This window comes from Parasteatoda tepidariorum, chromosome X1 (genome assembly GCF_043381705.1).
Source record: "Parasteatoda tepidariorum isolate YZ-2023 chromosome X1, CAS_Ptep_4.0, whole genome shotgun sequence".
NCBI classification, from domain to species: domain Eukaryota; kingdom Metazoa; phylum Arthropoda; class Arachnida; order Araneae; family Theridiidae; genus Parasteatoda; species Parasteatoda tepidariorum.
Genome location: NC_092214.1, coordinates 49,341,347 through 49,367,278, shown reverse-complemented (window position 1 = coordinate 49,367,278; position 25,932 = coordinate 49,341,347). Strand labels below are relative to the sequence as shown.

The window sequence follows — 25,932 nt, the reverse complement described above, 5'->3', positions numbered from 1 at the left end:
TTTTTTAACTATGTGGATTTTTGTATACTTTCAAAAACTTTTTTAAAGTTTTGGAATGAGCAATTTTAATATAAACATTTCCTAGCTCTGTTATGGTTGATTTTAATAAAATATTTTTATGCCATATTTATGTAATAATTTCTAACATCAAGTTTTCTTACGGACTGTGCAGTAACCATAATACTTTGAAATTACAATTTTCTTTGCTTTTTAAGTTAAAAAAAACTGACAAAAACGATGACATGTTTAGTTGTTTTCGAACTTTTTCAAGTTATCACGCGAGATCACTAAACTGTAACCGTCACTATTTGCTTCCGTTTTCATCTCAACTCCTAAATTACAAAACGATACTTAACATATGAATTCTCCCTTTCAATAAAACAAACTAAAATAAAACCTCCATAACACTCTAAATGAAAATGATTATATTTTATTTATTAAAACGAGGAAATTTTGATAGCCGGCTCAAAGGAGGCTGCAAAAAAAGAAAACGAAGAAAACGGAGAAATGAATAATATTAACTCGCGCATAAAAGCGAAATGAAGTAAGATCCATCACAAAACTTGAAAGAATATCAAGTAATGAGAGCTTTCCAAACTCTTACCAAATGAATATTATACGATGATGTGAAATTCAACTCTCACCCACTCATTCCCCCTTTCCATCATAGAGTGAAAGGGTGAGTAGAGGGGGGGTGCTCCAGGATTTGCTCTTTCCTCTTTGTCCGCGCCGTTTTCTCCTAGTGATCTATATATAATGCAGAACTAGCATCTTATATTTAAAACCAGTTATAAATTATTACGCATTGTTAAATAATAGAAGAATGCTGTTCGCATTAGCTGTCTAAAGAACCTTATGAATTATTTAGCGAGGTTTGGCGTGGTATAGCACCTGAAGTACGGGGCGTGCCTTTATTTCAGAGCAGTCAAGCTCCCCGGTAACGTCTTTGCCCGGCTCTTCCGTCGGGGAAACCTTACGGCCAGTATGCCGCTTTCTTCTGATTCTTCTGCCCTTCATCTCTTGGTAAGGAAGAATCTTTCTTAAAGGATATAAGTGTCTTATAGGTATTTGGTCAGGATAAGTTATTAGTCAGGAGTAATTAACCGGTGCGATTTCTCGGAAAACACTATTTACAGGGGATAATTACTTTAGGTAAAGCTTTAAACTATAAAACACCGATGATAGACCCTGTAATTTAGAATAAATTGTTTAAATTAAGGATATTAGTTAGTGGTTTTTATGCAGATAGCGTCAAAGAAGTAATATTAGACATTGGTTTATTTTTTTTGACATACAGAGTTCTGGTATGTAAATTTACTTTTAAGATTCAATGAAGAAAAGAGAAAATTAATTGGTAGAAGCTTAAATGCGAGGTATAATGATATTATATCTCGCATTTAAGCTTAAATATGCTGGCATCTCCCAGCATGCTAGTTAAAAAATAAAGCATGCTGGGAAAACTTGGATTTGAGGATCATGACATCACTTGCTTCAAAAAATATATATACATAAATGTATATGAAAAATATATAATGAAATCTATAGCTTAGGTTATTTTACAGTGTTGCAATGCGTTGTGATTTCTGAATTCAAATCCTAGCTCGTATTGAAATTAAAAATAATTAAATGAAAAAAGTGCCGCAAAATAATAAGGAAATAGGCAGTGTATTCAACTTAGATTATTAGAAATGACTTTTTATAATAAATAAAAGAAATAAAGATACAGAATGGTTGAAATTGAAGATAATCAGAAAATAGAGAGATCTTTGGGTTATTTAGAGCTATTTAGCGCTGGTTATAAAATTAAACATTAGTTTAATTTATTAATGTAAGTCTTTGATTATGAATTTGTTCAAATATTTATTTAATTGATTGGTTTGAATTTTAACTACAATATGTACAAGCAATGTCTTAATTTTATAATTTTAAATTAATCCTTGTGATTTCGTTACAATCACTAATTTAATTGATTAAAATCAATGAAATTCCTTTTCAATTATTAATGAATAGCATGCAAACACTTTAGCGGATTTTTTACTTCAAAAATAAGAGTAAACAAATTGCTCTCTAATTTTTTAAAAAACAAAGTAATTGCATGTAATATAAATCATAAATGCAGAATAACTATTTTCTTTATTTTATATTTGAACCATTTTTTATTCTTTATTAATTAAATGAGCATTATAACACGATACTTATATAACGATATAACAAATTTCCTTGATTGATAAACATAATGTAATGCAAAATAAATAAGTTTTTACAACATTTTCTTTTCATGTGCAGCCTTTAAAATTCTAAGAACATTTCTATATTACTAATACTCTCTGCATGAATATTCCTAATTGGCTCTTCAAGAGAAAAATTTATTAAGAAACATTTTAAGTGTATAACATTAAATTTTGTAGAAACTTAAACATCACAAATTAAAAGAAATAATACATGTAGCTGCGTCCAATCACAAAACAGTTACAAAATTGTATATATATGCTTAATCATAATGCTAGATGTAAGGTTTTCCTTTTTCTTCTTTTTCTTTGCTTTGTTGTATTAATTTTAGGTTTCAATAACATTTAATGTAATAAACTTGGAATGCTTCAGAATAAATTTTTAATAAAAACGTTTCTTATCTATTTATGATATGCTTTTAGCTTATTTTGCTAACAAGAGATGCGTATTTGTTTATAAATAAGCAATATCATTTTCAAAGTTTCTCACTTAAACTCTTATCAACACATGAATGTCTTTTCTGAAATTATAACTGATTTATTTATTTACCTTAAGCAAACTTATATATAATTTATTTGAATAATTAATTAAATTTTTATTATTTATGTAGATCTAAAAATAAAATGAAACTTGTGATTCTATTTATAGTTCAGAAAAGACAAAATCTTTTATAACGGCTATTTTTACTAATATTTTACTTTTCATTAGATGAGAATTCATAGAATTTTAATCTCTAAATATGTATACGATTTTTAAATTTTTGGGATTTAGTTTGAATTTTTCTAATCTTTAAACAAATAATGTAAAAATATTTACACAAATCAAACTGGTTTGACATGATGCTATGGAATTTACATCTTTGTACGTTTGTACAAATTGTACGTTTAAATTATTAAACTCTCGAAAATAAATTATCTTAGATTCTGTTACTAACTTACTATATTTAGCACAACTAACTTTAGTTAACCTCAAATTAAAAATATTTTTGATTTGTTACACGTAACAAAAAGTAAACAATAAACAAATATCAGTGGCATTATCATTTGTCAAAAAGTTCCCTACATTTATTCTAAGAATGCATTGGTTGATATGTTTCTTTTTTAAACAATATTTTTTCATTAAATAATTATTAACGACTTCAAAATTATGATCCCCTTGATATTGATTTATTTTCTTCGTGTCATTAAAAAAAACATTTAAATTTCTCAGTTATGGTATTTCATTTTTGTTTTATGAAAAGACGTTTAACTCCTTGCAAAAAGACCCAAATGGGATTTTTAATTTGCATTGTTAATTTTATTACTTTTATTGTTATATCTTTAAAGTAACAATGTAAAAAAAGTTTATAGATTAGACGACTTCACAATTGATTTCTCAATATTTAATCATTCATTCTTCATCATTCCATCCGGTTAGCAATAATATATTTTTCAGGTAAACATATTCTCAATATACATTAAATTATTGGCTTTGTTCAACTTTTCTGTTCTACTCTTTTCAACCAATTTAAAATGAAGTTTACAGAGCTTTTATGGATAGTTTGGTCTCTAGAGTATTTTACGCATTATTCCAAAACTTTAAATGATTTTTGTGAACAGTTTTCGGTTCGTTTTTTTAGGCATGAAAGATTACTTTTCTTACCCGGATCTACTCTATCGATATTTAAAAATATTTCGTTTGTTTTTTAATATGTGTTATCATAAAATTGTAAAGCTATTTTTTAATCTCATTTTTATTTGCTTGTTTTTATATACTGTTAAAATATAAAAACAACAACAAACAATTTGTCATCTTAAGAAAAAAGACGACAAATTTCATGGTGGCAAAAATGAAATTTTTCGAATTTCAAAAGAGTCACATGCTCAAGTAGTCTAGAAGAGTAAAAAAAAATATGAAAAGCTGATATAGTAGATGCTTAAATAAATGGTCTTAAATTAAGTTATTTTAAAATAGAATATTTGAAATTTGTCGATTCTCCTCAATCTAACATTGCTTTTTGCCAGTGTATAGGCTCTGAAATACAATTATAAATATCAATTAATGCAAATCTAAAACTATTACTTTTACAGTTTGTAAAATATTCTTTTCAACGAAGTGGAAACCTGACTTTTATTAACTAAAAAATTTCAAAACCTCATTAAATTGCTTGATGATAAATGAACAAAATTAAGACTGCTTAAGATCAGTTGTTTCCCTTCAATCAAGTTGTGCTTTTCGTTTACAAAAATTCTGAAATATAATTCTAAATAATGAATAATAAAAATCTGCAACTATTACTTTTGACATGTTGTAAAATATTCTTTTCGATGAAGTGGAGACCTAATTTTTATGTATTAAACAAATTCAAAATTTTATTACATTGCTTGACGCTAAATGATTAAAATTGAGACTACCTAAGTTCAATCATTTCCCCCAAATTAAGTTGTTCTTTTTGCTTACAAAAATTTAGAAATATAATTCTAAATATTGAATTTTGCAAAACTGCAACTACTACTTTTATCATTTCGTAAAAATTTTTTTTCTAAGAATCTGAGACAGACATAATATTTATTCATTAAAAAATTTCAAAACTTATTAAACTGTGTGAGGATAAAATTTAAGAATTCACATTAAAAAAAAGTGTCCATAAATGTATAGATATCTAAGTAATTACCAAAAAAATTTCAATCATAGAATGGAATATAGGAATTAATTTTTACGGGCATTAAATATATTTATATTTAGTACTCATTTAAAAATACGTAGTTTTCGTTATTAAAAATGCATCAAATTAGGAATAGCTATCAACCCTAAATTTTAATAATTAATTCATTTAAAAATTAATTTATTTAAAAATCCAAAATTATTAGCTGATTAAAACTTATGTAAATAAAAAATAAAATGGGGCTTTGATTATATTTTCAAACCATGTTTGGAGGGAGTCTAATATGATGCTCTCAAATTCAAAACATTTTGTGGATATGCATCTAGCTTCATTTTAGAAAGATGCATTGATTTTCGAAGCATATCATTATTTAGAAAGGGCTTCAATAGCGCCATCTGGGAGTATAAACAAGCAGTGTGAAAATATTTGCTTCGAAATAATTTAAATGCAGGCGTAAGTTCAAATCATTGCAACAATTTCTAATATAAATAAATCCCTACATCTAAATGAACATTTTCGAACAAATCATAAAAGCTTTTGTTTTTAATTCCTGCAAAAAAGTCGGTTTTATTCATTAGTTTTTTAATTATAAAACTAGTATAAAAATAGAAATTTAAATGATTGATTTCGATATTTTGAACAATCTAAAAATAAATCTCTAAAAAAATCATAAATAGCTTCATTAACTGAACCAAAATTGGCCAAATGTTATAATGAATTATGTATTACTTCGTCAAAAATGTAAACGTCATAAAAGAAAACAATACTAAATGAATAAAAAGAATTTAGAGTTCATAAGGTTATAATAAATAAACAAATATTGAAAAATATCCGGAACATTTTTCAACGAATTTTGTAGTCGGGTCTTAGCCTACTTCAACCTCCATGATCAGGAAGGCACAGTTAGAAAACGTTTTGACACTGCTAACTATGATTTAATCACGAAATATTACATAATAATAATCTTAATTCTTTGAATTAAAATACCCTTTTCCAATGTTTAAGACAAGTATTGACTACGTAAAGTCGGGAAGTAATTATCTGAATCATAAAATCATTACACATTTATGAAACTAACTCAATTACACGGTTTTTTTTAATTAAATGGAACTTATTTATGTCCAATGTTAAACATGGTTCTTTTTAGGTACTAAAAATAAAATTGGAAATAGATCTGCTAAATAGTTGCCGAGAAGTAAAAACTAAAAAAAATACCATGTTTCATTAAAAAAAAGCTTTTTTTCTAATTTGATATGAAATGGATTGAAAAGCCATCTCTTGAAAAATAATTTCAAACAGAGTGAAAAAGAAATATTAATTTCCAAGTATATTTTAAGATATTCTTTATGAATCAATAAATGTTCTACTGTGTGTGGAACGAAAATGTGTATTTGGAGATTTTTTGGCACACATCAGTCAATTGAAGCTTACCCAAAAAATATTTAGAATAAATTATCGTGTGTTTTTTGGGAAAGAAAAATTAGTTTTCAAACATGATGGTGCACAGGACAAAAAAATTGAAGCCATTCTCAAAAATTAGCTGCGACCAAATGAATGGCTTATACACTCATAATTAACTTTGAAAAATTACAATTAGTTTTAAATATTAAGATGCTATATAACAAAATAGAAGACAATCAAAAAGCATTTTTCTCCACAAATAGTGTGTTTTTTAATTTAAGTAAAACTTTCCGAATATGTTTGAAAAATATTTTAAGATCTATGGAAGAAAAAATAGTTAAAATTCTCTTGATTGATCTATTTCCATGGAATTTAATTGTTTTTAGTTTTAAAAATTTAGTTCTTATAAAAGGACCTTTATGATTTTAATGAATAATAATTTTTGATGCATTTGAAACAATGAGAAAATTGTGTACTGAAGTGGAAAGTTGAAATTTTCACATGAGTAGAAATAGAGGCTAAATTAATTACAGAAACTAATTTTTGCTTTTAAAAAGTTGACTTTATGGTTAAATTAAATTTTCTGAATTAGTTTAAGGAAAATATTTTCTTCGTTGTACAAAGTACATAATGCTATAAAAAATATCATGCTAAAATGTAAATGCAAATGGTTAAATAGTTTTGAGTTATTCTTAAATCATTTCATACCAATTATTTAGCATAAAACTCTATAAAAATGTTGAAAAATTAGTTAAATATCTAATAATGATCTATCGAATTAAAACTGACGAATTCAACCTAGTGTTTTAAACTACTACAGAGATATAAAAAAATAGAGTTTCGAAACTGTCAACAATCCTTCAAATATTTAAATATTTTATAATAGCATATTTAAACGCGTATTGCCATGTATAAATGTATTTATATACCGCCAACACCACTGCCACATTTGCCATTCGGCTTTGAATTAATTTCCGGACAATGCTATACAGATGTTACACAAATCAGCAATACGAAACTAAAATGAAATCACTGAAACAGTTTTGGGTCATTTTGTAGCTTGTCTCAAAATTGCGGTTCTGTGGAAAACGTAATTAAAATTATGAGCGAAAATTTCACGGAATCTCATCGGTATTTTTCATGAAAATCATCGCTTTGACAATCATGATCTAATCACAGATCATGTAAATATATACTGTGGCTTCAAAAAATATTTTGAAACTATCAATAAAATATGCATTCTAAAAATATATAAATACTCTAAAATAGTATATGAAAATGCACATTCTAATATATGTATATATATTAGAATGTGTAATGAATATGTATATACGTAACATATATACTGTTAAAATAAGTTTTCTTAAAAAANTGGTGAATGTCCGAAATATTTGTTATATCCAATTTTATATTAATTTATTCGTTGATATTATTATATTTATTTGATTTATTTATATTTTTTCTATATTTTAATACTTACTGACGATAGATTAGAAGAAACATCAGTGTTTGGAGTATCGGGCAAATATATAAAGGGCAATGGCACTTGACCTTAAAGAAAAAATCCGTGTATGGTATACCGGGCAAATGTATACTTGGCAGTGGCACTTAACCTTAAAAAAACATCAGTGTAGGGTATACAGGGCAAATGTATACTGGGCAGCGGCACTTAACCGTAAAGAACGTCAGTGTAGGGTATACCGGGTAAATGTATACCGGGCTAANCTTACTGGCGATAGATTAGAAGAAACATCAGTGTTTGGAGTATCGGGCAAATATATACCGGGCAATGGCACTTGACCTTAAAGAAAAAATCCGTGTATAGTATACCGGGCAAATGTATACCGGGCAGTGGCACTTAACTTTAAAAAAATATCAGTGTAGGGTATACAGGGCAAATGCATACTGGGCAGTGGCACTTAACCTTTAAAAACATCAGTGTAGGGTATACCGGGTAAATGTATACCGGGCAGTGGCACTTACTCTTAAAAAAACATCAGTGTAGGGTATACCGAGCAAATGTATACCGGTCAAATGTAAATGTATGGCCCGATACTCCAAACACTGATGTTTCTTCTGATCTATCGTCAGTAAGTATTAAAATATCGAATAAATGTAATTATATCCACGAATAAATTCATATCAAATCGAATGTAATAAATAGGACATTCACCAAAGCGACTATGTGATTGTCAACATTCACCGGTGAAAGTCAACAACCACCGATTTCGCTCATTCACCGTAACATGTATATATATATACACATATATATTGATACATAGATAGAATACTATATATCAAAAAATATAGTGCAACATACTGCTAAAATATGGATTCAAATATATTGTAAAAATATATTTATAATGTAATATTTTTTATTTACCTAATATGACATTTACAGGAACAAATTAATGATCAGTATACTTAAATTTAATGTTTATAATTTTACAAATGTAGTATATTTGAGCATGCACAATTTTGAACATGTTACTCTTTAAACTAATTTTGTCAATTAGCTTTCCAAAATACTTTGAGTGTATTAAAAAGCATTAACCTTTTAAGAAGATATTTTGCCACAAAGCACCATTTAGGTCAAGTGTACTGCACAATTTTAAATCTTGGGGAATTTGAAATAAATAAATGAATTTCCATGGTTTTAATGCTTTCTTACTGTTCTTGAGATAATGTTAATAATGTAACAAATGTGTTAAATGATATGCGTTACATATGTGTTTGATGATATTATTTTGTATACGCAAAAATTCTGCATTAGGATATTTGTGATGACTTAAACAGTTATATATAAAACATTTATTCTAAATTACGTTAAAATCATTAATAAAATATATATTCTAACTTGACCCTTTTCTCTAAAACGAACAATAAAATTAAACTTTAATGAAACAAATTCCTAGTACCCAAAACTTCCCAATATACACAAATATATTTGTTACGATAATTATTCCAGCATATTTGTGAAACCAATAATGGTTCTTTTCGTACAGAGTGTAAACTAAAATCAAAATAAAAATTTTCTAAACACAATAATCACGCAAACCCAAACAAGTACACAACAAGGGTTATAATAACTGTTTATTAGAATTGACGATTCGTTTTCCCCTATTTCTTTCTCTCTTTGCTGCATTAATAACTCATGGAATTAAGTGAACTCATGTGATTTACCTTTCAACTGAAATACCCTCACAGACCAGTTGCGATGATCATTAAGAATTTATCGTATCGCGGGGTAATCGATATCAAAGAGCGACCCGCTAGTCATTAGTTTCTCTCACGAAATAAAACTTTGATGAGTATGCTCAGATTACCTGTTCTGTACTCTTGCTCTCTTATTGATTTCATTGATAAGACTTTTTTTTCTTATCTTCTTTCTTTTTTCTTCCTTAAAAAAAATTTTGAAGCTGCGAAAAATTTAGAAAATTATTTTTGTGGAGTTCAGAGATGAAAAGAGTTTTCCAAACAAGCTTTTAACTTTTACTTTAAAAAATTAACTCGACTGGCCAATAATTAAACTGGCTCGAAATAGATTTAAATTCGACAGTCGTTAAAATAGTGAGAAATGAATTTCTTTTAAAATCGCATTTTGTCATTAAGAAATATATTTTGATTACGTATGCAATTTCTGTCACAAAACAAATCTATTTTTTAAAAAAATATTATTAAGTCAAATTAACAATTCCATTGATAAGACTTTTTTTTCCTATCTTCTTTCTTTTTTCTTCTTTAAAAAAATTTTTGAAGCTGCGAGAAATTTAGAAAATTATTTTTGTGGAGTTCGGAGATGAAAAGAGTTTTCCAAACAAGCTTTTAACAGTTACTTTAAAAAATTATCTCGATTAGCCAATAATTAAGCTGGGTTGAAATAGATTTAAATTTGACAATCGTTAAAATAGTGAGAAATGAACTTCTTTTAAAATCGCATTTTGTCATTACGAAATATATCTTGATAACGGATGCAGTTTCTGTCACAAAATAAATCTATCTTTTAAAAAAATATGATTAAGTTAAATTAACTATTCAAAATTATTAATTACTTTAGTTTATTTCAGGAAATGAAATTTGTGAGGCATGCTTAGATAACATGTTCTGAACTCTTGGTTAATTATTGTTTTCATTGGTAAGAGCATTGATCTTGCTTTCTGCATAGATTTGCAAAAATTTTAAATTTAGAAAAAAGTAGGAAATAAGTTTTTTCTTAGTTCATAGATGAAAAGAGAGAGCTTAAATATAGAATGAACGAATAGAGATGAATTCAAGTAGAACTTGAAGATGAGAATTTAAATAATGTTATTGTTAATAAGTTTTACGGCATATAATTATGATAGGCATGATTAGATAACATGCTCAAGAGACTCAGATAATATTTTAAGATTATCTGTTTAAATACTAACTTTTTTTTTATTCTTCAAAAAATTAAAGCGGTGAAAAATTTAAAAAATGCTTTTAATTAGAGATAAAAAGTGATTTCGAAACAAGCTTTTAACTCTAATTTTAAAAAAACAACAAAAAAAGAAAAAAAAAGCATATTATTTTGCATATACTTATGCTGTCCTGAAATAGATTTAAATTTGACAATCGTTAAAAAGAGCTGGAGATATTTAATTGAAAGTGAACTTATTTTAAAACTTAATTTGTCATTATAATTACATCTCAATTATCTATGTAGTTTCTGACACACACAAAACTGAAACTAAAAAAGTATGATTGAGTCGAATTAATAATTAAAAATTATTCTTAAATTTGTTTTATTTCAGGGAAATGAAATTTGAGGAGCATGCTTAGATAACATACTCCGAACTCTTGGTTACTTATTGTTTTCAGTGATAAGAAATTTTATCTTGCTTTCTTTATTTCATTTGCAAAAATTTTAAAATTATAAAAAGTAGGAAATGATTTTTTGAGCATTTCAGAGTTGAAAAGGGAGAACCTAATGAACTTAAAGAGAGCACGAGATGAAAATTCAAGTAATATAATTAAGTTATTGTTAATAGGTTTCGAGACCCATAATTTTTGAGCCTGATTAGATAGCATGCTCAAGATGCTCAGATAATACTCTGAGATAATATCAACTTTCTTTTTACTTTTCCAAAAAGATTCAAAGCTGCAAAAAATTAAGAATATTTTTGCACAGTTCACAGAGGAAAGAAAATTTCTAAACAAAATAGTAACTCTTACTTCAAAAAACATTTTCTCGATTTGCAAATAACTACTTTTTCTTGAAATAGATTTAAATTTGACAATCATTAAAATAATAAGCGATACTTAATTTATTGTTAACTTATTTTAAAAACATACTTTGTCATTACGAATGCATCTTAACTACATATGCAGTTTCAGACACACACCAAACTAATTTAAAAAGTATAATTGAGTTAAATTAACAATTTGAAATTATTTTTAACTTTTTATATATCAGGGAAATTAACTTTATGGAATATACTCAGATTACATATTCTGAACTCTTGGTTTCTTATTGTTTTCACTATTCAGACCTTGCTTTCTGCATATAAAATAGCAAAAGTTTGAACTTAAGAAATGATTTATTGTAGTGTTCCGAGATAAACAAAAAAAAAAAGATAACTTAAAGATCAACTCAAAGAGAACTCGAGGATGGAAATTGAAATACTAATATAATTAAGTTAACGATTATAAGTTTCNAAAGTTTGAACTTAAGAAATGATTTATTGTAGTGTTCCGAGATAAAAAAAAAAAAGATAACTTAAAGATCAACTCAAAGAGAACTCGAGGATGGAAATTGTTAACTTATAAGTTAACGATTATAAGTTTCACGACATATAGTTTTGATGAGTATAATCAGATAACATGCTCTAGATGCTGTCAGATAACACTCTGAGAAAATATGCTTAAGGGCTAACTAGTTATGTGAGATAATATCATCAGATAACTTCCAATTTCTTAATGTTTTCATTCATAAGATCCTTTTCTTTTTAACTCCTTTCTTCTATTTTTTTTATCTGAAAAAGTAACAGTCAGAAGCTTTGAAAAATTTAGAAAGTTAATTTTGGGGAATCAAAACTAGAAAAGATACTTCCATACAAGCTTTTAACTGTTACTTAAAAAAATTATCTCGATTTCCAAGAAATTATGCTGAATTGAAAAGTATTTAAATGTTAGAGTAATAAAATAATAAAGATTTGATATCTCGATTTCCAAGACATTATGCTGAATTGAAAATTATTTAAATGTTTGGGCAAAAAAAAAATAAAAATTTGATTATATGTGAATTTATTTTATAAATATACGTTGTATTTACTAAATCGGTCTTGATTATATTACAGTTTTTGGCATTTTAATTTAATCGATATTCAAATAATATAAATATGGTAATTTAACAGTTTAAAATTATAGATATTACGCTTATTTAATGAAAGATAATTTTGGTTGTATAACCTATTCTAAACTCTAATTTTCTTAATGTTTTCATTGAAAGAAGTTTTTCCTCTTACCAACTTTCTTCTTTTACCTCAAGATGTAAATATTTGATGCAGTTAAAAATTTGGAGAATTATTTTCGTGGAGATATTTCCTAAGAAACTTTTACAGCTCTGAACTCTTTTCAGAAATGTAACTAATTCTTAAAAAATTATGTTGGCTGAAAAGAAAATAAGGAATAGTTAATTAAATGTGAACTATTTTCGTGAATTTTATTTAAAACAATAAAGGCTTGAATTTAATTTAATTGCTTGTTTTTAAATATGTACATATTTCTCAACACTTAATATTTAATCAATATTAAAATGGCATAATTACGTTCAAATTTTGATAATTTCGTCAACTCAAGAAATAAGATGCTGAGGAACGTGCTCAGATTACCTATTCTGAACTTTTGCTTTCAATTGTTTTATGAACCTTTTCTTCTTTTATCATCTCTAACTTCTTTATTATACTGACTTACGATTAAAAAGATGAATTATACTTAATCAGGAAAGTTGTGATGGTTAGAATTGAAAAAAAAATTTTTTTCTTGAGATTAAACAAGATAAACAAATTTCACAAAAGCTTTCAACTGTTATTTAAATTATTATTTCAGCTTAATGAAAAGTATACTAACTTAAAAAGGGGGAAGCATTTCGACGGTCATTAAGATAACAGGAAAATGTAAGAATAATAAGTCATATTCATAAATGTAATAAGTAATTATTTCGGCTAAATGAAAATTTTACCAGCTTTAAAAAGGAAGAAAATAGTTGAACAGTCATTAAGACAGTTCGAAATGTAAATATATTTCTTAAAAATACTTTGTACTTAACTAAATACAATAAAATGCATGAAATTAATCTTAATGTTTAGAAATTAAAAGCAATACCAGTTTTGATATTTTGTATTAAAGGAAGATTATGCAAAATACTATTAATTTTACATTTTCAACTTATTAATAAATTATGGTCTTGAAATATAGAAAAAAATCACTGAATGTTTTCCCCGTTGTTCCTTTCTATATTTAGGATCATGAGCAAAAACAAAGTGTGTATAGCATTATTTCTTGCTTTACCATTCTGCTAAATTGATGATTCTTTTGAATTATACAATCGTCAATGGATCTTTATTGATGAATAGATTAAAATTTGTCTAGTTCAACAACAAATAGATAAATTTCATTATTAAACAGTCAGCTAAATAAAAGGCGCCTGGATAGCATGGTTGCTAGGGCGCTGGACTCACGTACGCGAGAACGGTAGTTCTAATCCAGCCGGCCGAAGACTCCTCGCGTAGTAAATAGTGATTGGTGCACATTAAATCTGTCGAGTCATAAAGTCCTCCATATTGCAATAAAAAATTAAATCTCTGGGGGTACTGGATTGGAGATTGATCATTCTCTGGTTCAAGTCAAAATTACGATCTGTGGATAATTGAATGGATGCATGAGTGGGTCCGCTTTCTAATCGGGTGTGACGTATGGGTGTGGCAGACGTCAAATTCTTGGCCATAGATGGCGCCACTGGAAAACAAGTTTAATGGCCTACAACAACAACAACAGCCAAATAAGAAAAAATTTGAAACTCGACGAGTGTAGATTCCTGGCTAAGTGTGTACATTTTCATAGCTGACATACACAATGTTATAATTAAATGGTTTAATGAAATTTTTCAAACATATTTCATATTTCATACAGTTCATTATTCATTTAGATTATATTTTAAGCTCTTAATGTCAAATGAAGCGGTTAAAAAGCATCGGAAAGTTTTCTAAATCGTAAAAGGACCATTGGTTTTTTTAGAAATAAAAAAATATCTCGTTAAATTCGCAAACGTTTTTGGAACTTCAATTTCTCTCTTATGTAGAAGTTGTAATGGTATGTGAAGTTATTAAATTTCGAAACATTAAACGTCATTTCAATAGGTTTGTCAACGATTTTTAAGGTCTTGTTTTAACGACTTTTAAACTCTTATTATTTATATTTTACTTTTATCTGTTGAAACAACTAACAGAGAAATATGACACACGTCTTGAGTATGCCATTAAAAATAAGATCATAGTAATTACTTTCTCGACTTAAATTATTTTTTAAAGTTCTTTCGTTCGTTATAAGTATCATCATTTTAATTAAAAATTCTCCCCTGAAGCGTTTGGCTGATAATGTAGTATTTTGTTTTTAAATTTCACATTTTATTTATTTTTCTAAGAAGTAGGACCCATCATATAGCAATATTGCCGTAGTGTTGCTGACTAGTTCTCAAAGTCTGTGCAGATAAATTTGTTTTACTATGACAAATCTCTAGTGATTTTTTTTTTTAGCTAGCCTTAATCATTGGTAATAACAGGATATAATTTTTTTTCAGTCAAGCTTATTATGCGTTAACTAAAGATTCATTCTTTAACACACAGTAAGCATTTAGTTCAATAATAGCACTGTTCTGCTACGTTTCGATGACCTCTGCTCTCGTAGTAAAATTGAAAACTACTCGGTTTCGCCCCCTTCCTCCTTGATTTGAGACTATTCAGGAATATACACCGAAGAGCCATTACATTATGACCACCCTGCTAATAACATGTAGGACCACCTTTAGCCCTCAAATCTGCTAGCATCCGCAGTGGCATTGATTCCTGAAGTCTGAGGTATCTGGTAACATGCGCTCACCAACTGGTCTTAGCAATTCCCTCACATTGCGAGAGGGTAGCGTGGCAGCACGAATTTGGTTTTCCAAGTGGGACCAAAAATGCTCTATTGGATAAAGGTCAGGTGAATTTGGGGGCCAAGACATGACTTGAAAGTCTCTGGAATGTTCCTCGAACCAATCCATGACAATTCGACCCGTATTACATGTTGCATTATCCTGTTGGTAAACACCATCCCCCGCAGGAAAAACTGTTGCCATGAATAGGTGAACCTGGTCTGCAACTATGTTCAAGTAGTTTACAGACGTCAGGGATTGTTCTATGAGGATTATGGGTCCTAATGTGCACCATGAAAGCATTGTTCCTGGGCGAGAAACCATGAAAACCTGGGCGAGCCCATTGTTATAGATGGAGGGTGGTCATAATGTAATGGCTCTTCGGTATATACATATACATACAAGGGTGAAATTAATTTGCCGAAATATCACCTCCTACCTTCTCTTCGAAATATGACCATCGAAATATGACCATTTATGTAAAGAGAGAGAGAGAGTATTTTTATTGATTTTGATTGAAACCGGCTACAAATGAAGCATTAGTGTTGGGAATGAACGGGAAAGTGCATACCGAGTAATGAAATTAATATGCATTTTTTATCATGTGTAACAAAATGCGTTGTTATTATTAAAAATAAATGGGTTAACCAAAATATAAGGGAGTAACCGAAATATTCCGAGAAGAATGTGTGGCTACTTCCTTATTTAAACTGGTCCCGTATTCATGACATTGCTTTTTAAGATTAGGTGCTATCACCCGGTGTAAGCTTACCTTGTATTTCTCACAAGAAAATTTTGTTTTGTTTTGTTCTTTAGTTATTAATGTAAAAAGTTATTCCTCACACTGTTGTTTTTCGAAGGTAAAGTGCCATTTTCTTGTATTCCTTAGACGGAAGTTTTTAAAGTTTAGAGCCACTGTCAAGCGCCTTTTATTGATATTTCTTAAGGCTGAGGACCATGCCGATATACATTTAAGCAGTAAACTAAAACTAAAACTAAAATATTATTTTTAATTATTTTTAATAAAAATTTAAATAATCTGAACTTTATATTAAAAAATTAATTGAATCTAAATTGTTAGAAATATAATATAATTAATAAGGGCTTTCCACAAAAAAGTAGTTTCTCTAGAATTTTTTAATCTCCGATCACACAATTTTCTGTTTTTGATTTTTTGAAGTATCTTAACGGTTCTTTTTTTATCACAGATATTTAATTCTTAGAATAGAATGTTCCTTAGCGGGAGGAAGGCGGAGCAAAAGATCAAAAATATTTTGACGGCGCTCCGAATTTCCATGCCGTATCCATTGGCAACACGAACACGTGGTTGGCTAGCATCAGAGGCGGGGCAGGTAGGCGGTCGGATTCACTGCAATTTCTCCTTAAAATCTTTTTCACTACAGGCGTCACTTCTGAGTTAGTAATTTCGTTAGCTAGAACTGGAATAAAGCAATGGAAACATTCAACTGTGTGCTTTTATTTAAATTAATGTTGAGACAGTAAATGAGGTTAACATAGTGTTTACTTACTAAAAAACAATTATTCTAAAATTTACAAAATTCAGTCATTCTTTTGCGGATATTTTTATTCCACATAAATTTCTACAATATACTTTTTTATCAACAAAAGAATTAAATGAAAAAAGTTTCACTTGAAGGCATGGAATTATTTAATCCCTTTATTTCCAAGTATCCTTTATAGTAGTTTAAAATTATAACTTTTGTTTTAAGAACCGTTTGTTAACAATAAAGTAATTATAAAAAAATAAAGAAAATGAAACTAACAAATAATTTTTAAATAAAAGGCTACAAATAAAAATAAAAGATAATTCAAAAACTCTAAGCTTCTAGTGTCCCTTAAAATCTAAATGCTCATACATATACAATCAGAGACATTTTTTTAAAGTCACAACTATAAATTTGGGAAATAGCGCTGGTCACATGCATGGACACAAGAAAGATGAAAAAATTCAGCAGCAGTACGAAGGTAACTGTTAGTTTTAGTGTTTGTTATGAACTTTTTCTCTCCGGAATTTTGTTGAAAATTGAAATTGAATGTCCCTCTTGGACCGGATGGAGCACTTCTGCAACACCACTTCTGCAACACCACTTCTGCAACAACATTCATAACATGTTCAAAGTTTGAAAACGCTATAGCGCGCTAATTTTCTTTGGTATTAAGCCATTGTGTTAGTGTTTGATATTATTAGTATTCCAGTTTTCTGTCTGGTCTTTGAAAGATAAATACTGTGCTCAAACTTACCTCGCATTGAGTTAAGGTTTTGGTCAAATAACAATAGAAAAATAAAACAGACCAAGGGTTCTACTTTTAAATTCAGCAACACTAGCTGATCTCTCAACTATTGAGGCATTTTTATCATAGCCTACCACAGTATCCCTTACATTTGTTGATTCATCAATTGTTATGAAATAAAATACGAAACACTTTCATTTGATTTTGAGTATACTAAATCTGTTTGAAGTCAGATTCTCCGATACATCAGACAAGCTGATATTCTAAATAGCTTTATATGGGTTTATATGAGTAAAGTATATTAAATGCACACTGAAGACATTCTTTAGTAAAATATTCTTTATTAAAGGGATTTTTACACTGCAGAAATATTCCGGATCAAATTACAGAATAAAATACCGGCACTTTGGGTGCATCATCCATAAAATTCATCTTACAGTAAAATATTATACAATAGTATTTATTTAACGAGAGTGATTCGATGATTTTAAGACAATCATTGCTGTGAAAATTACGGTATATCAAGTTACTAATACTGTGAAATACAAAAATTCGGCAAAATACAGGTACCCGAGTGCCGGTACTTTCTATCACAATTTGATCCGGAGTTCTTTACAACGTATGTTATATAAATTTTTGGTTACCTTGCAGTTAATTCTAATGTTATCATCATTTAACTTATTATCGTAGGAAAAACAATTCCTTAACATTGTCACTTCAAAAATATTCAACCATTGCAAAATACTTTGAACTATGCGTTTAGTATCATAATGCACTTTTATTTTACATTCTTTCACAATGCTGTGCCTTCTTTTTAATAGAATCAAACTACCTTATTCTTCAAGAACTCTATTTCTCTGAAAATAAATCTTTTTTATTTTTATTTTAACAGCTTTCCTTCATTACTATCATGACTCGTTATTGCGTGGGCAGTCAGAGACAAAACAGTTCTGAACTGAGAGGTGTAACTGATATTAATAGCAGAACATTTCTTATATCACACGAGTCACCAAGAAGCCATGGCTGTAAAGTTCTTGTTTCACTTACATTCATTTTTCTTCAAAACGGCTTGCAAGAAAGCATATCCTTATGAAAAGTTTTTTAAAGTGAAACTGAAAGTTGAGACGAAACTCACTCTCTTATTTTGTCTCTGATTATTAGGGTTAAACAAACTAATCCGGCTATCTTTTTCATAAGTATCAGCAGCGAATTTTGCACACTTAATTATCATCTGAAAAAATAGTTTTCAGCAGTTTTTATTATTCTTATTATTTTCGAACTATTGCATTAAATATTCGAACAATTGCATTAATAATAGAGCAGGACGCCAAAATATCGTTCGTTGACAGGCCAGTTGCGGCCCACGGGCCTTGCATTGTATGGCCTTCATCAAAAGTGTGCTAATAATTATTAGGGAATATGCTTTGATCATGTTAATAATTCAAATCACAATCAAATAAATAAATAAAAAATTACATCTTTTCAAATTTGAACATCAAAGCATATTTTGCACATATTACATAGTGTTATAAATGTTAGAAATTCTAAAGAAAGCAAATATAGAAAAAAAATTTCATCTGCGTTTCGAAAATTTCCTTTTTGTAGTAAACAAGACATACATATATTTATTATGTGTATTGAAATATGATTGATAAAGCTGAACATGTGGAGAAAAAGAGTTAAAAGTGTAATTGAAGTTTAAGTCTTGCTCATTCAACCTCCTTATTATTATTAAACATTGTTTCTTACTTAACTGTTTGTTCTTTAATACAGTTAGAATAAAAATCACTTGCTGTAAAAACTGTGGTGTACTATCTCTCCGTCATTAATGTTAATCAACCCAAAAAATTACTCAATGGAAAGCTTTTTTTCAAGCTATCATCAAATCCAGCTGTAATATACAATTTAAAGGATGTAATTCAATCTAAAACTCTTATATTAGCTATAAATTTTAATGACTGAATCAAAATTATTTAATTATTTGAATGATTAAAAAAGATAATTTAGTATTGGTAAAAAATTACGTAATTAGGTTTTTAAAAATTATAATTGCAATTTGGCAGTCTGATGGAAATAAATAATAATCCGCGTCTATGCGCTCTTTTAGCATAGTAAAAATATTTGTTTATGAATTTGATATTTTCTTATGTCAAGAAATGTGTCTGTATTTTTTACCAAAACTATTATGTACATAAAAAAGTTATTTTTAAAAGGAAAGAAAAATAATAATGCAAACATTAAAAAACGAAAATATTTTCAAGCATTGATTTTGCCTGTAATTAACTAATGATATTTGGAGTTTTTTTAATGAAATCTGATCTAATATTTGTGAATACAAATTCAAATGAATAAGAATAAATGTTATGTTTAAATATTTCACATCTTTTCCCTTTTTTATTTATCAGTAATTAAACTATATGATTTAAACTATATTTTTTTGGAGGGGTAAGACAAAAATTTTTCCCAGGAACGCTTTTGGTCAAAAAATTTTTCAAAGCCTTTTAAAATTTTGGATAGAAAAAGTTAATCTATTATGTTCTGCTTACGGAAATTCTTAGCTTGAAAAATACAGATTTTAATGAATTTATTCATTTATTTGAAAATTTGTATGTGTTGAAACAGACTTGAAGATAAATATTTTCAAATTTAGTTAGTTTTACTCTCCTTCGTAGAAAGTTTGTAATAGCATTTTCTGTTAAACTTCAAAGCCAACAGCTGTTATGCAGGTAACTCAAAACGACTCTGTCAACGTTTTTCACACAAAAACCGTACCTTTTTAAGGTTTATATGTTACTGTAAGAGCACGAAGTCTGGTAAATGTTGGGTTTTACCGGTGAAACTTGGGACTTACCGAAGTAGTTTGGTAAAAGTTCAACTTTTACTAAGCTTTTGAGGTAAAGCCTTGGAGTAACCAACACTTTCAGGTAAAAGTCCAAAATGAGGATTTTTTAAAATTATTTTTAAAAATTATAGAAATCTTTTCAATAGTTGACAAAAGAATTGTGCATTAGTTTAGATTTTTACAGGTGGGATCTTATTTGTGTAATGTCATAAATATGACATTGTATAGTTTCTTTTTTTTTAATTTCTTGTAATTTTTAGAAAAATAATTCATCGACAGTTCTATTGACATAATCTTAAATCCTAATTTATTTTGATTACTTCCGCAATTTACATTTTCAATTAAATAATTGAAATTTGTTTTAGCCTTTTCATAACACACACACACTGTTGCAATATAATGCTACTATATACTCTTCCAGTAAAGGGGGTCGTTGGCTCAGGATAATTTATTTCACCAACTCAAACACCAAACATAATAATAGATATTGTCGAGTTCGTAAAATTTTCTATGATACCTCTTATAAATATTTTGTGCAAAGTCAAAAGTCAAAACATTTGTGGATAAAGAATTTTTTTTAACAGATAATTATTTCTCCGTAAAATACTTTAGTGTAGTTACAAGTCAGCGTTTTTATTTAGTGAATTACGTAAATAAGACTGAAATTTTGATTACTTCAATAATTTTAATAAGGATATTATTGCTATCAAGAACTTTTCAGTTCTTTAAAATTTATTTTAAAATAATCTTATTTTGTTTTAAACAAACTCATCGTGAATTTAGTTTGTTTTTATTCATGAAAACTTATTGTGTTTTAGAAATTTTTAATTTATCATTTTTAATGCATATGTAATTTTTTCTAAATTTTATAAGTTTAAATAATCGTTATGGTACAAAACATTAATTTAATTGATTTATGATAAATAAGAATTTATTTTAAGAAAAATCGTGGATAAAATAATTGAAAAATGTTTAAGGTATTTTCCCTTAAGATTTCCACCACATTTTATAAAATTTATTAGTTACTAAAATCAAATTTCACATTGTGGAAACTAATGACAATATTTGAGGCAACTCAAAAAGGTTTCACTAATTACATTGTTTGGAGTGATTATTACCTAAACCAAAACCTAACAGGGTTAACCTAGAACCTGAGTGTTATACGGAATAGTCAAGCAAAATACATCTAATATAATCACTTTGTATTATTCAGATTAACTTACAATATATCAATTTGCAATATTTTTGAATAATACTCCAAAGATTTGAATAATACTCCAAAGATTTGAATAATACTCCAAAGAATTTTAGTATTATTTCATTGTTGGATAATTTAACAAATGAAATCCAAAAAAACTTCACATCTGTATATAAATTCCTAACATTACATAACGTTTTTTCTCAAGTATTTAGAAGACATTCCTTCTTTTACTAAAATATTTTTAATTTTTGCGATCTGAACAATCTTAGAAAATATTATAAAGTTAGCGATCTTCTATTAAATAATTTGATAATTTTCTTGAAAACTATAGATGTTATTCTAACATTCAAAATTTTTTAAAGGACTTGAGTTTTGCCTTTTCAAGAAAAACAAATCTATAACAGGAACTGGTATTAATTTATATTAGTATAAAACAATAAAATTTACTAAAAATGCGAAATAAATAAGTTAATAAAAATCCTAAAAACCAATGTATTTTTCTAAAATCAATAGGACCTAAATTTTTATCATCCTTATAAAGGCCTTTATTCTTTTCTTACCACTATAAATGGAAACCTATAATGATCATTGTAAATATAATGTTTTCACTGAAAATGCACAATAAATAAGTTAATTAAAATCATAAAAACCAATGTATTTTTCTAAAATCAATAAGACCTAAATTTTTATCATCATAATAAAAACTTTTATTCTTTTTTAACCATCATAAACGAAAAAACTGTAATAATCATTGTAAATATAATGTTTATCATCCGATTGTGATATGCAGAAGTTCAGGGTGCTAACTTTCCAAACCAACAGTTTGTAATTTTCTTAAATAAAAAATATCTTGATTCTTTACTTTTTTTAAAGTTCTGGTAGCAAATTTGTAAAAAAAATAAGAGCATGCGTTATAATTGTGACAATCAACAACCACGAGAAAAATCTCCAAAAATGTCATGGAGTTGTTAAAGGTCGTTGGATTGCAAATTAGAGCCCGGGGCAAAGTACTTTGAGCTGGGAGTGTTATTATTGTAAAAGGCAAAAGCCAATAGTTAAAAAAACATTGGAAGGAAAAGTCTATTCATTAAATCATTTTCGTATTGTATTAATAAATTAGTCTATGATAAAAAAATTATTTATTTCTATAAAATATTATTGCTTTTTCTTGAATTTAAAAGTTATTTAAATTGTTATGTTTTAAAATTTTTCATACCTAAAAATCGTATTTTTCTCTCAATAAAATAATATGTTTGATCCAAATACTAGTCTGCTAAAAAATTTTAATAAATTTAAAATTTTTAGTACTTAGTCTTCAATAGGAAGCCTTCGTGAATTATTTTCGTTACCAAACACACCAATTATTGCTTACTTCTCTTAATGTCAGTAGAGTATTCACAATCAAGTGTGAGATAGCTTGAGTTTGTTGTTATCTTGCTCGCTACTATACATCTAAGAAACAAAAGTTCACCGTTGCAAAATATATTCATGTTTCCAGCTGCATGATAAGGATAATTATGATTTAATTTTGAATAATTGTCAATTATATTAAATAATATTTCAGTATTTAATTTCTATCCAATTTCTTATGATTAGCATCATTTAAGTTGGACTTATTATTTTCTCTGTGCTAGGCATATGTTTGATTTATAAATTAATTTTATGTTAAGAATTAGTTTATGTATGTATTTTAATTTAAACGTTTTTACTTTAAATCGTATCCTAAAAATAACTAACTCTTATGTGGGTCACATATTTCTGTTATTTTAATTTAAGTGTTGCTAAGTACCAAAAGTTGTGGGAATTGCTTTATTGTCTCTGGTGTTTCACTGCATCTCTTTTGGTGTAGAGTAGTTGCCACTATTTTGGTGCTAATATATTAGGGGGAACGGAAAGAGATGTCGTTTTCGGCCCANTTTTCTCTGTGCTAGGCATATGTTTGATTTATAAATTAATTTTATGTTAAGAATTAGTTTATGTATGTATTTTAATTTAAACGTTTTTACCTTAAATCGTATCCTAAAAATAACTAACTCTTATGTGGCTCACATATTTCTGTTATTTTAATTTAAGTGTTGCTAAGTACCAAAAGTGGTGGGAATTGCTTTATTGTCTCTGGTGTTTCACTGCATCTCTTTTGGTGTAGAGTAGTTGCCACTATTTTGGTGCTAATATATTAGGGGGAACGGAAAGAGATGTCGTTTTCGGCCCATTAAATATTCGTTAGTCTTAAGAACCAATTCATTTTTTTTCGATCCATTTCGATTCATTTTCGATCCGGTATTGAAAGGTTGTTGCTAACGAGGGTGAATACATTATGGATTAAAAATAAAATATTGATAACAAATATCAAATGCACCAAAACGACATCACTTTCCGGTCCCTCTAATACATTTTTTCTACAATTAAATGCTTGGATCCTTTTACACAGATAAATGTTTTTTTTTTACAGTTAAAAGATTTTAAGAAAGAGCAAAGTTTTTAATTCCCTTCTCTCCTTTAAGTCAAAACACATTCCACATGGGTGAAACAACGTTGCTAAGAATTTGATAATGATCTTTGTAAAGGTGTTAACAATTTTGAAATATTAAATTTTCTTACGAACGTCTAATGCGTCCAATCCTTAAGAGGACGAAACTAAAATACGCAATTACGATTGTTCTCAATATTTCGTATTTAAATTAAAATAGAAAAAAAAATTTCTTCTATAAGCAAAATATCTTAAAAAGGATTAGTTTTTCAAAAAAAAATTCGCATTTCTTTTCTTTGTCAATAAAAAAATAGTTAATATATACTTTTTTCTCTTCCAGAAAAGATCATTATAATTCTACAGACCTCAAGCCCATGAGATATTTAAAAATGATTGTGTTTTGCGACGAAAAATTTGTTGTTCATGTTCAGACAATTTTGCCTATAAATATGAAGCATAAATTCCGTGTAAACTGATCAAGGTACTCAGTTTGGTTTTCCACTTTACCATCTTCTCATTTTTTCCCTATACCCCACTTTGAAAAGCTGTTTGAAATATGAAATTTTCTTATGGGCGTCTTAATCATTCAATCTTTTAGGAGGACGAAATTGAAATACCCTGTTACAATTGTTCTTAATATTTCAAATTTAAATTAAAATTGAAAGAATAATAATTTCTTCTATCAGCTAAATATCTGAAAAAGGAAATAAATCTTAAAAATTTTCAAATTTTTATTCTTGTCAATAAATACATAGCTAATATATACTTTCTCTTCCAGAAAGGACCATTATAAGGAAGTCTACAGACTACAAACCCATGAGATAAAAAAAGATTGTGTTTTACGACCAAAATTTGTGGTTCATGTTCAGGCAATTTTACCTATAAATATGAAACATAAATTCCATGTAAATTGATCACGGAACTCAGTTTGGTTTTCCACTTTACCAGCTTCTCATTTTTATCCTATACCACACTGTTTTATGTACAAGAGTATTGAAGCGAGGATTAAGAATAACTTATTGGCAATAGCGTTTTCGTCCATTAGCATCTGGATCAGAGGCACGTTTTTGGCACGTGACTCAGCTATTTGGGCACGTGACCGTAAACCCCACCTGCGTACTCAACTGAAGTGCGCGCTCTTTTCGCAGCTGATGACGAAAGAAGCACCATTTATCACCTTTGGCGTTTAGAAAAAGACAGCTCAAACTTTTAACTGTCTCTGGTAAAGTGATTTAACTAAATTACCTGGAAGAAAAAAAAATCCAGCATACTTTTGTTATCAAATTATTGTGTTATTACTAAATCTGGTGTGCTTTATAATAAAAATGGAATTGGAATTGAGATTATGCTTCTCATTTGTGATTTCCTTTTATAAATATATATAGACATAACATAAATATAGCATGTGACAAGATGTCAGAATTTAACTGTAACAAAATCTCAAGTTTTTTAAATAATTTATTTGTTATTTTTAAATAAGAAAACTAGCTATTAATTAAAAATTTAAAATTCAAAAACGGAGGAATATGCTATTTAGAGTGAGATATTTTTCTCGAGCAAATAGCCAGGTTGCTCAAAAAATTTGGAATCTCTCTGTAGTTCGTCAGTTAGGAAGGGTTAAAATACATGCATGCTTTAAGTTCTTCGACCTCAATAAAGCGCGTTGACTGTAAAAAAGATATTTTAGTTCATATAGAAGCAACTAATAAGAACACTTACTATTATTAACAAATTAAACATT

The 25,932-nt window shown here is 27.9% G+C and overlaps 1 long non-coding RNA gene across 1 annotated transcript; it reads left to right on the top strand.

Annotated features, from left to right (window-relative positions):
- The first annotated feature begins 899 nt into the window (after positions 1–899).
- Positions 900–25,532, top strand: LOC139427114 (uncharacterized). Its single transcript, XR_011638259.1, has 2 exons — positions 900–1,023; positions 24,970–25,532. It is a non-coding gene; the product is annotated as an uncharacterized lncRNA (long non-coding RNA).
- The last annotated feature ends 400 nt before the right edge of the window (positions 25,533–25,932 follow it).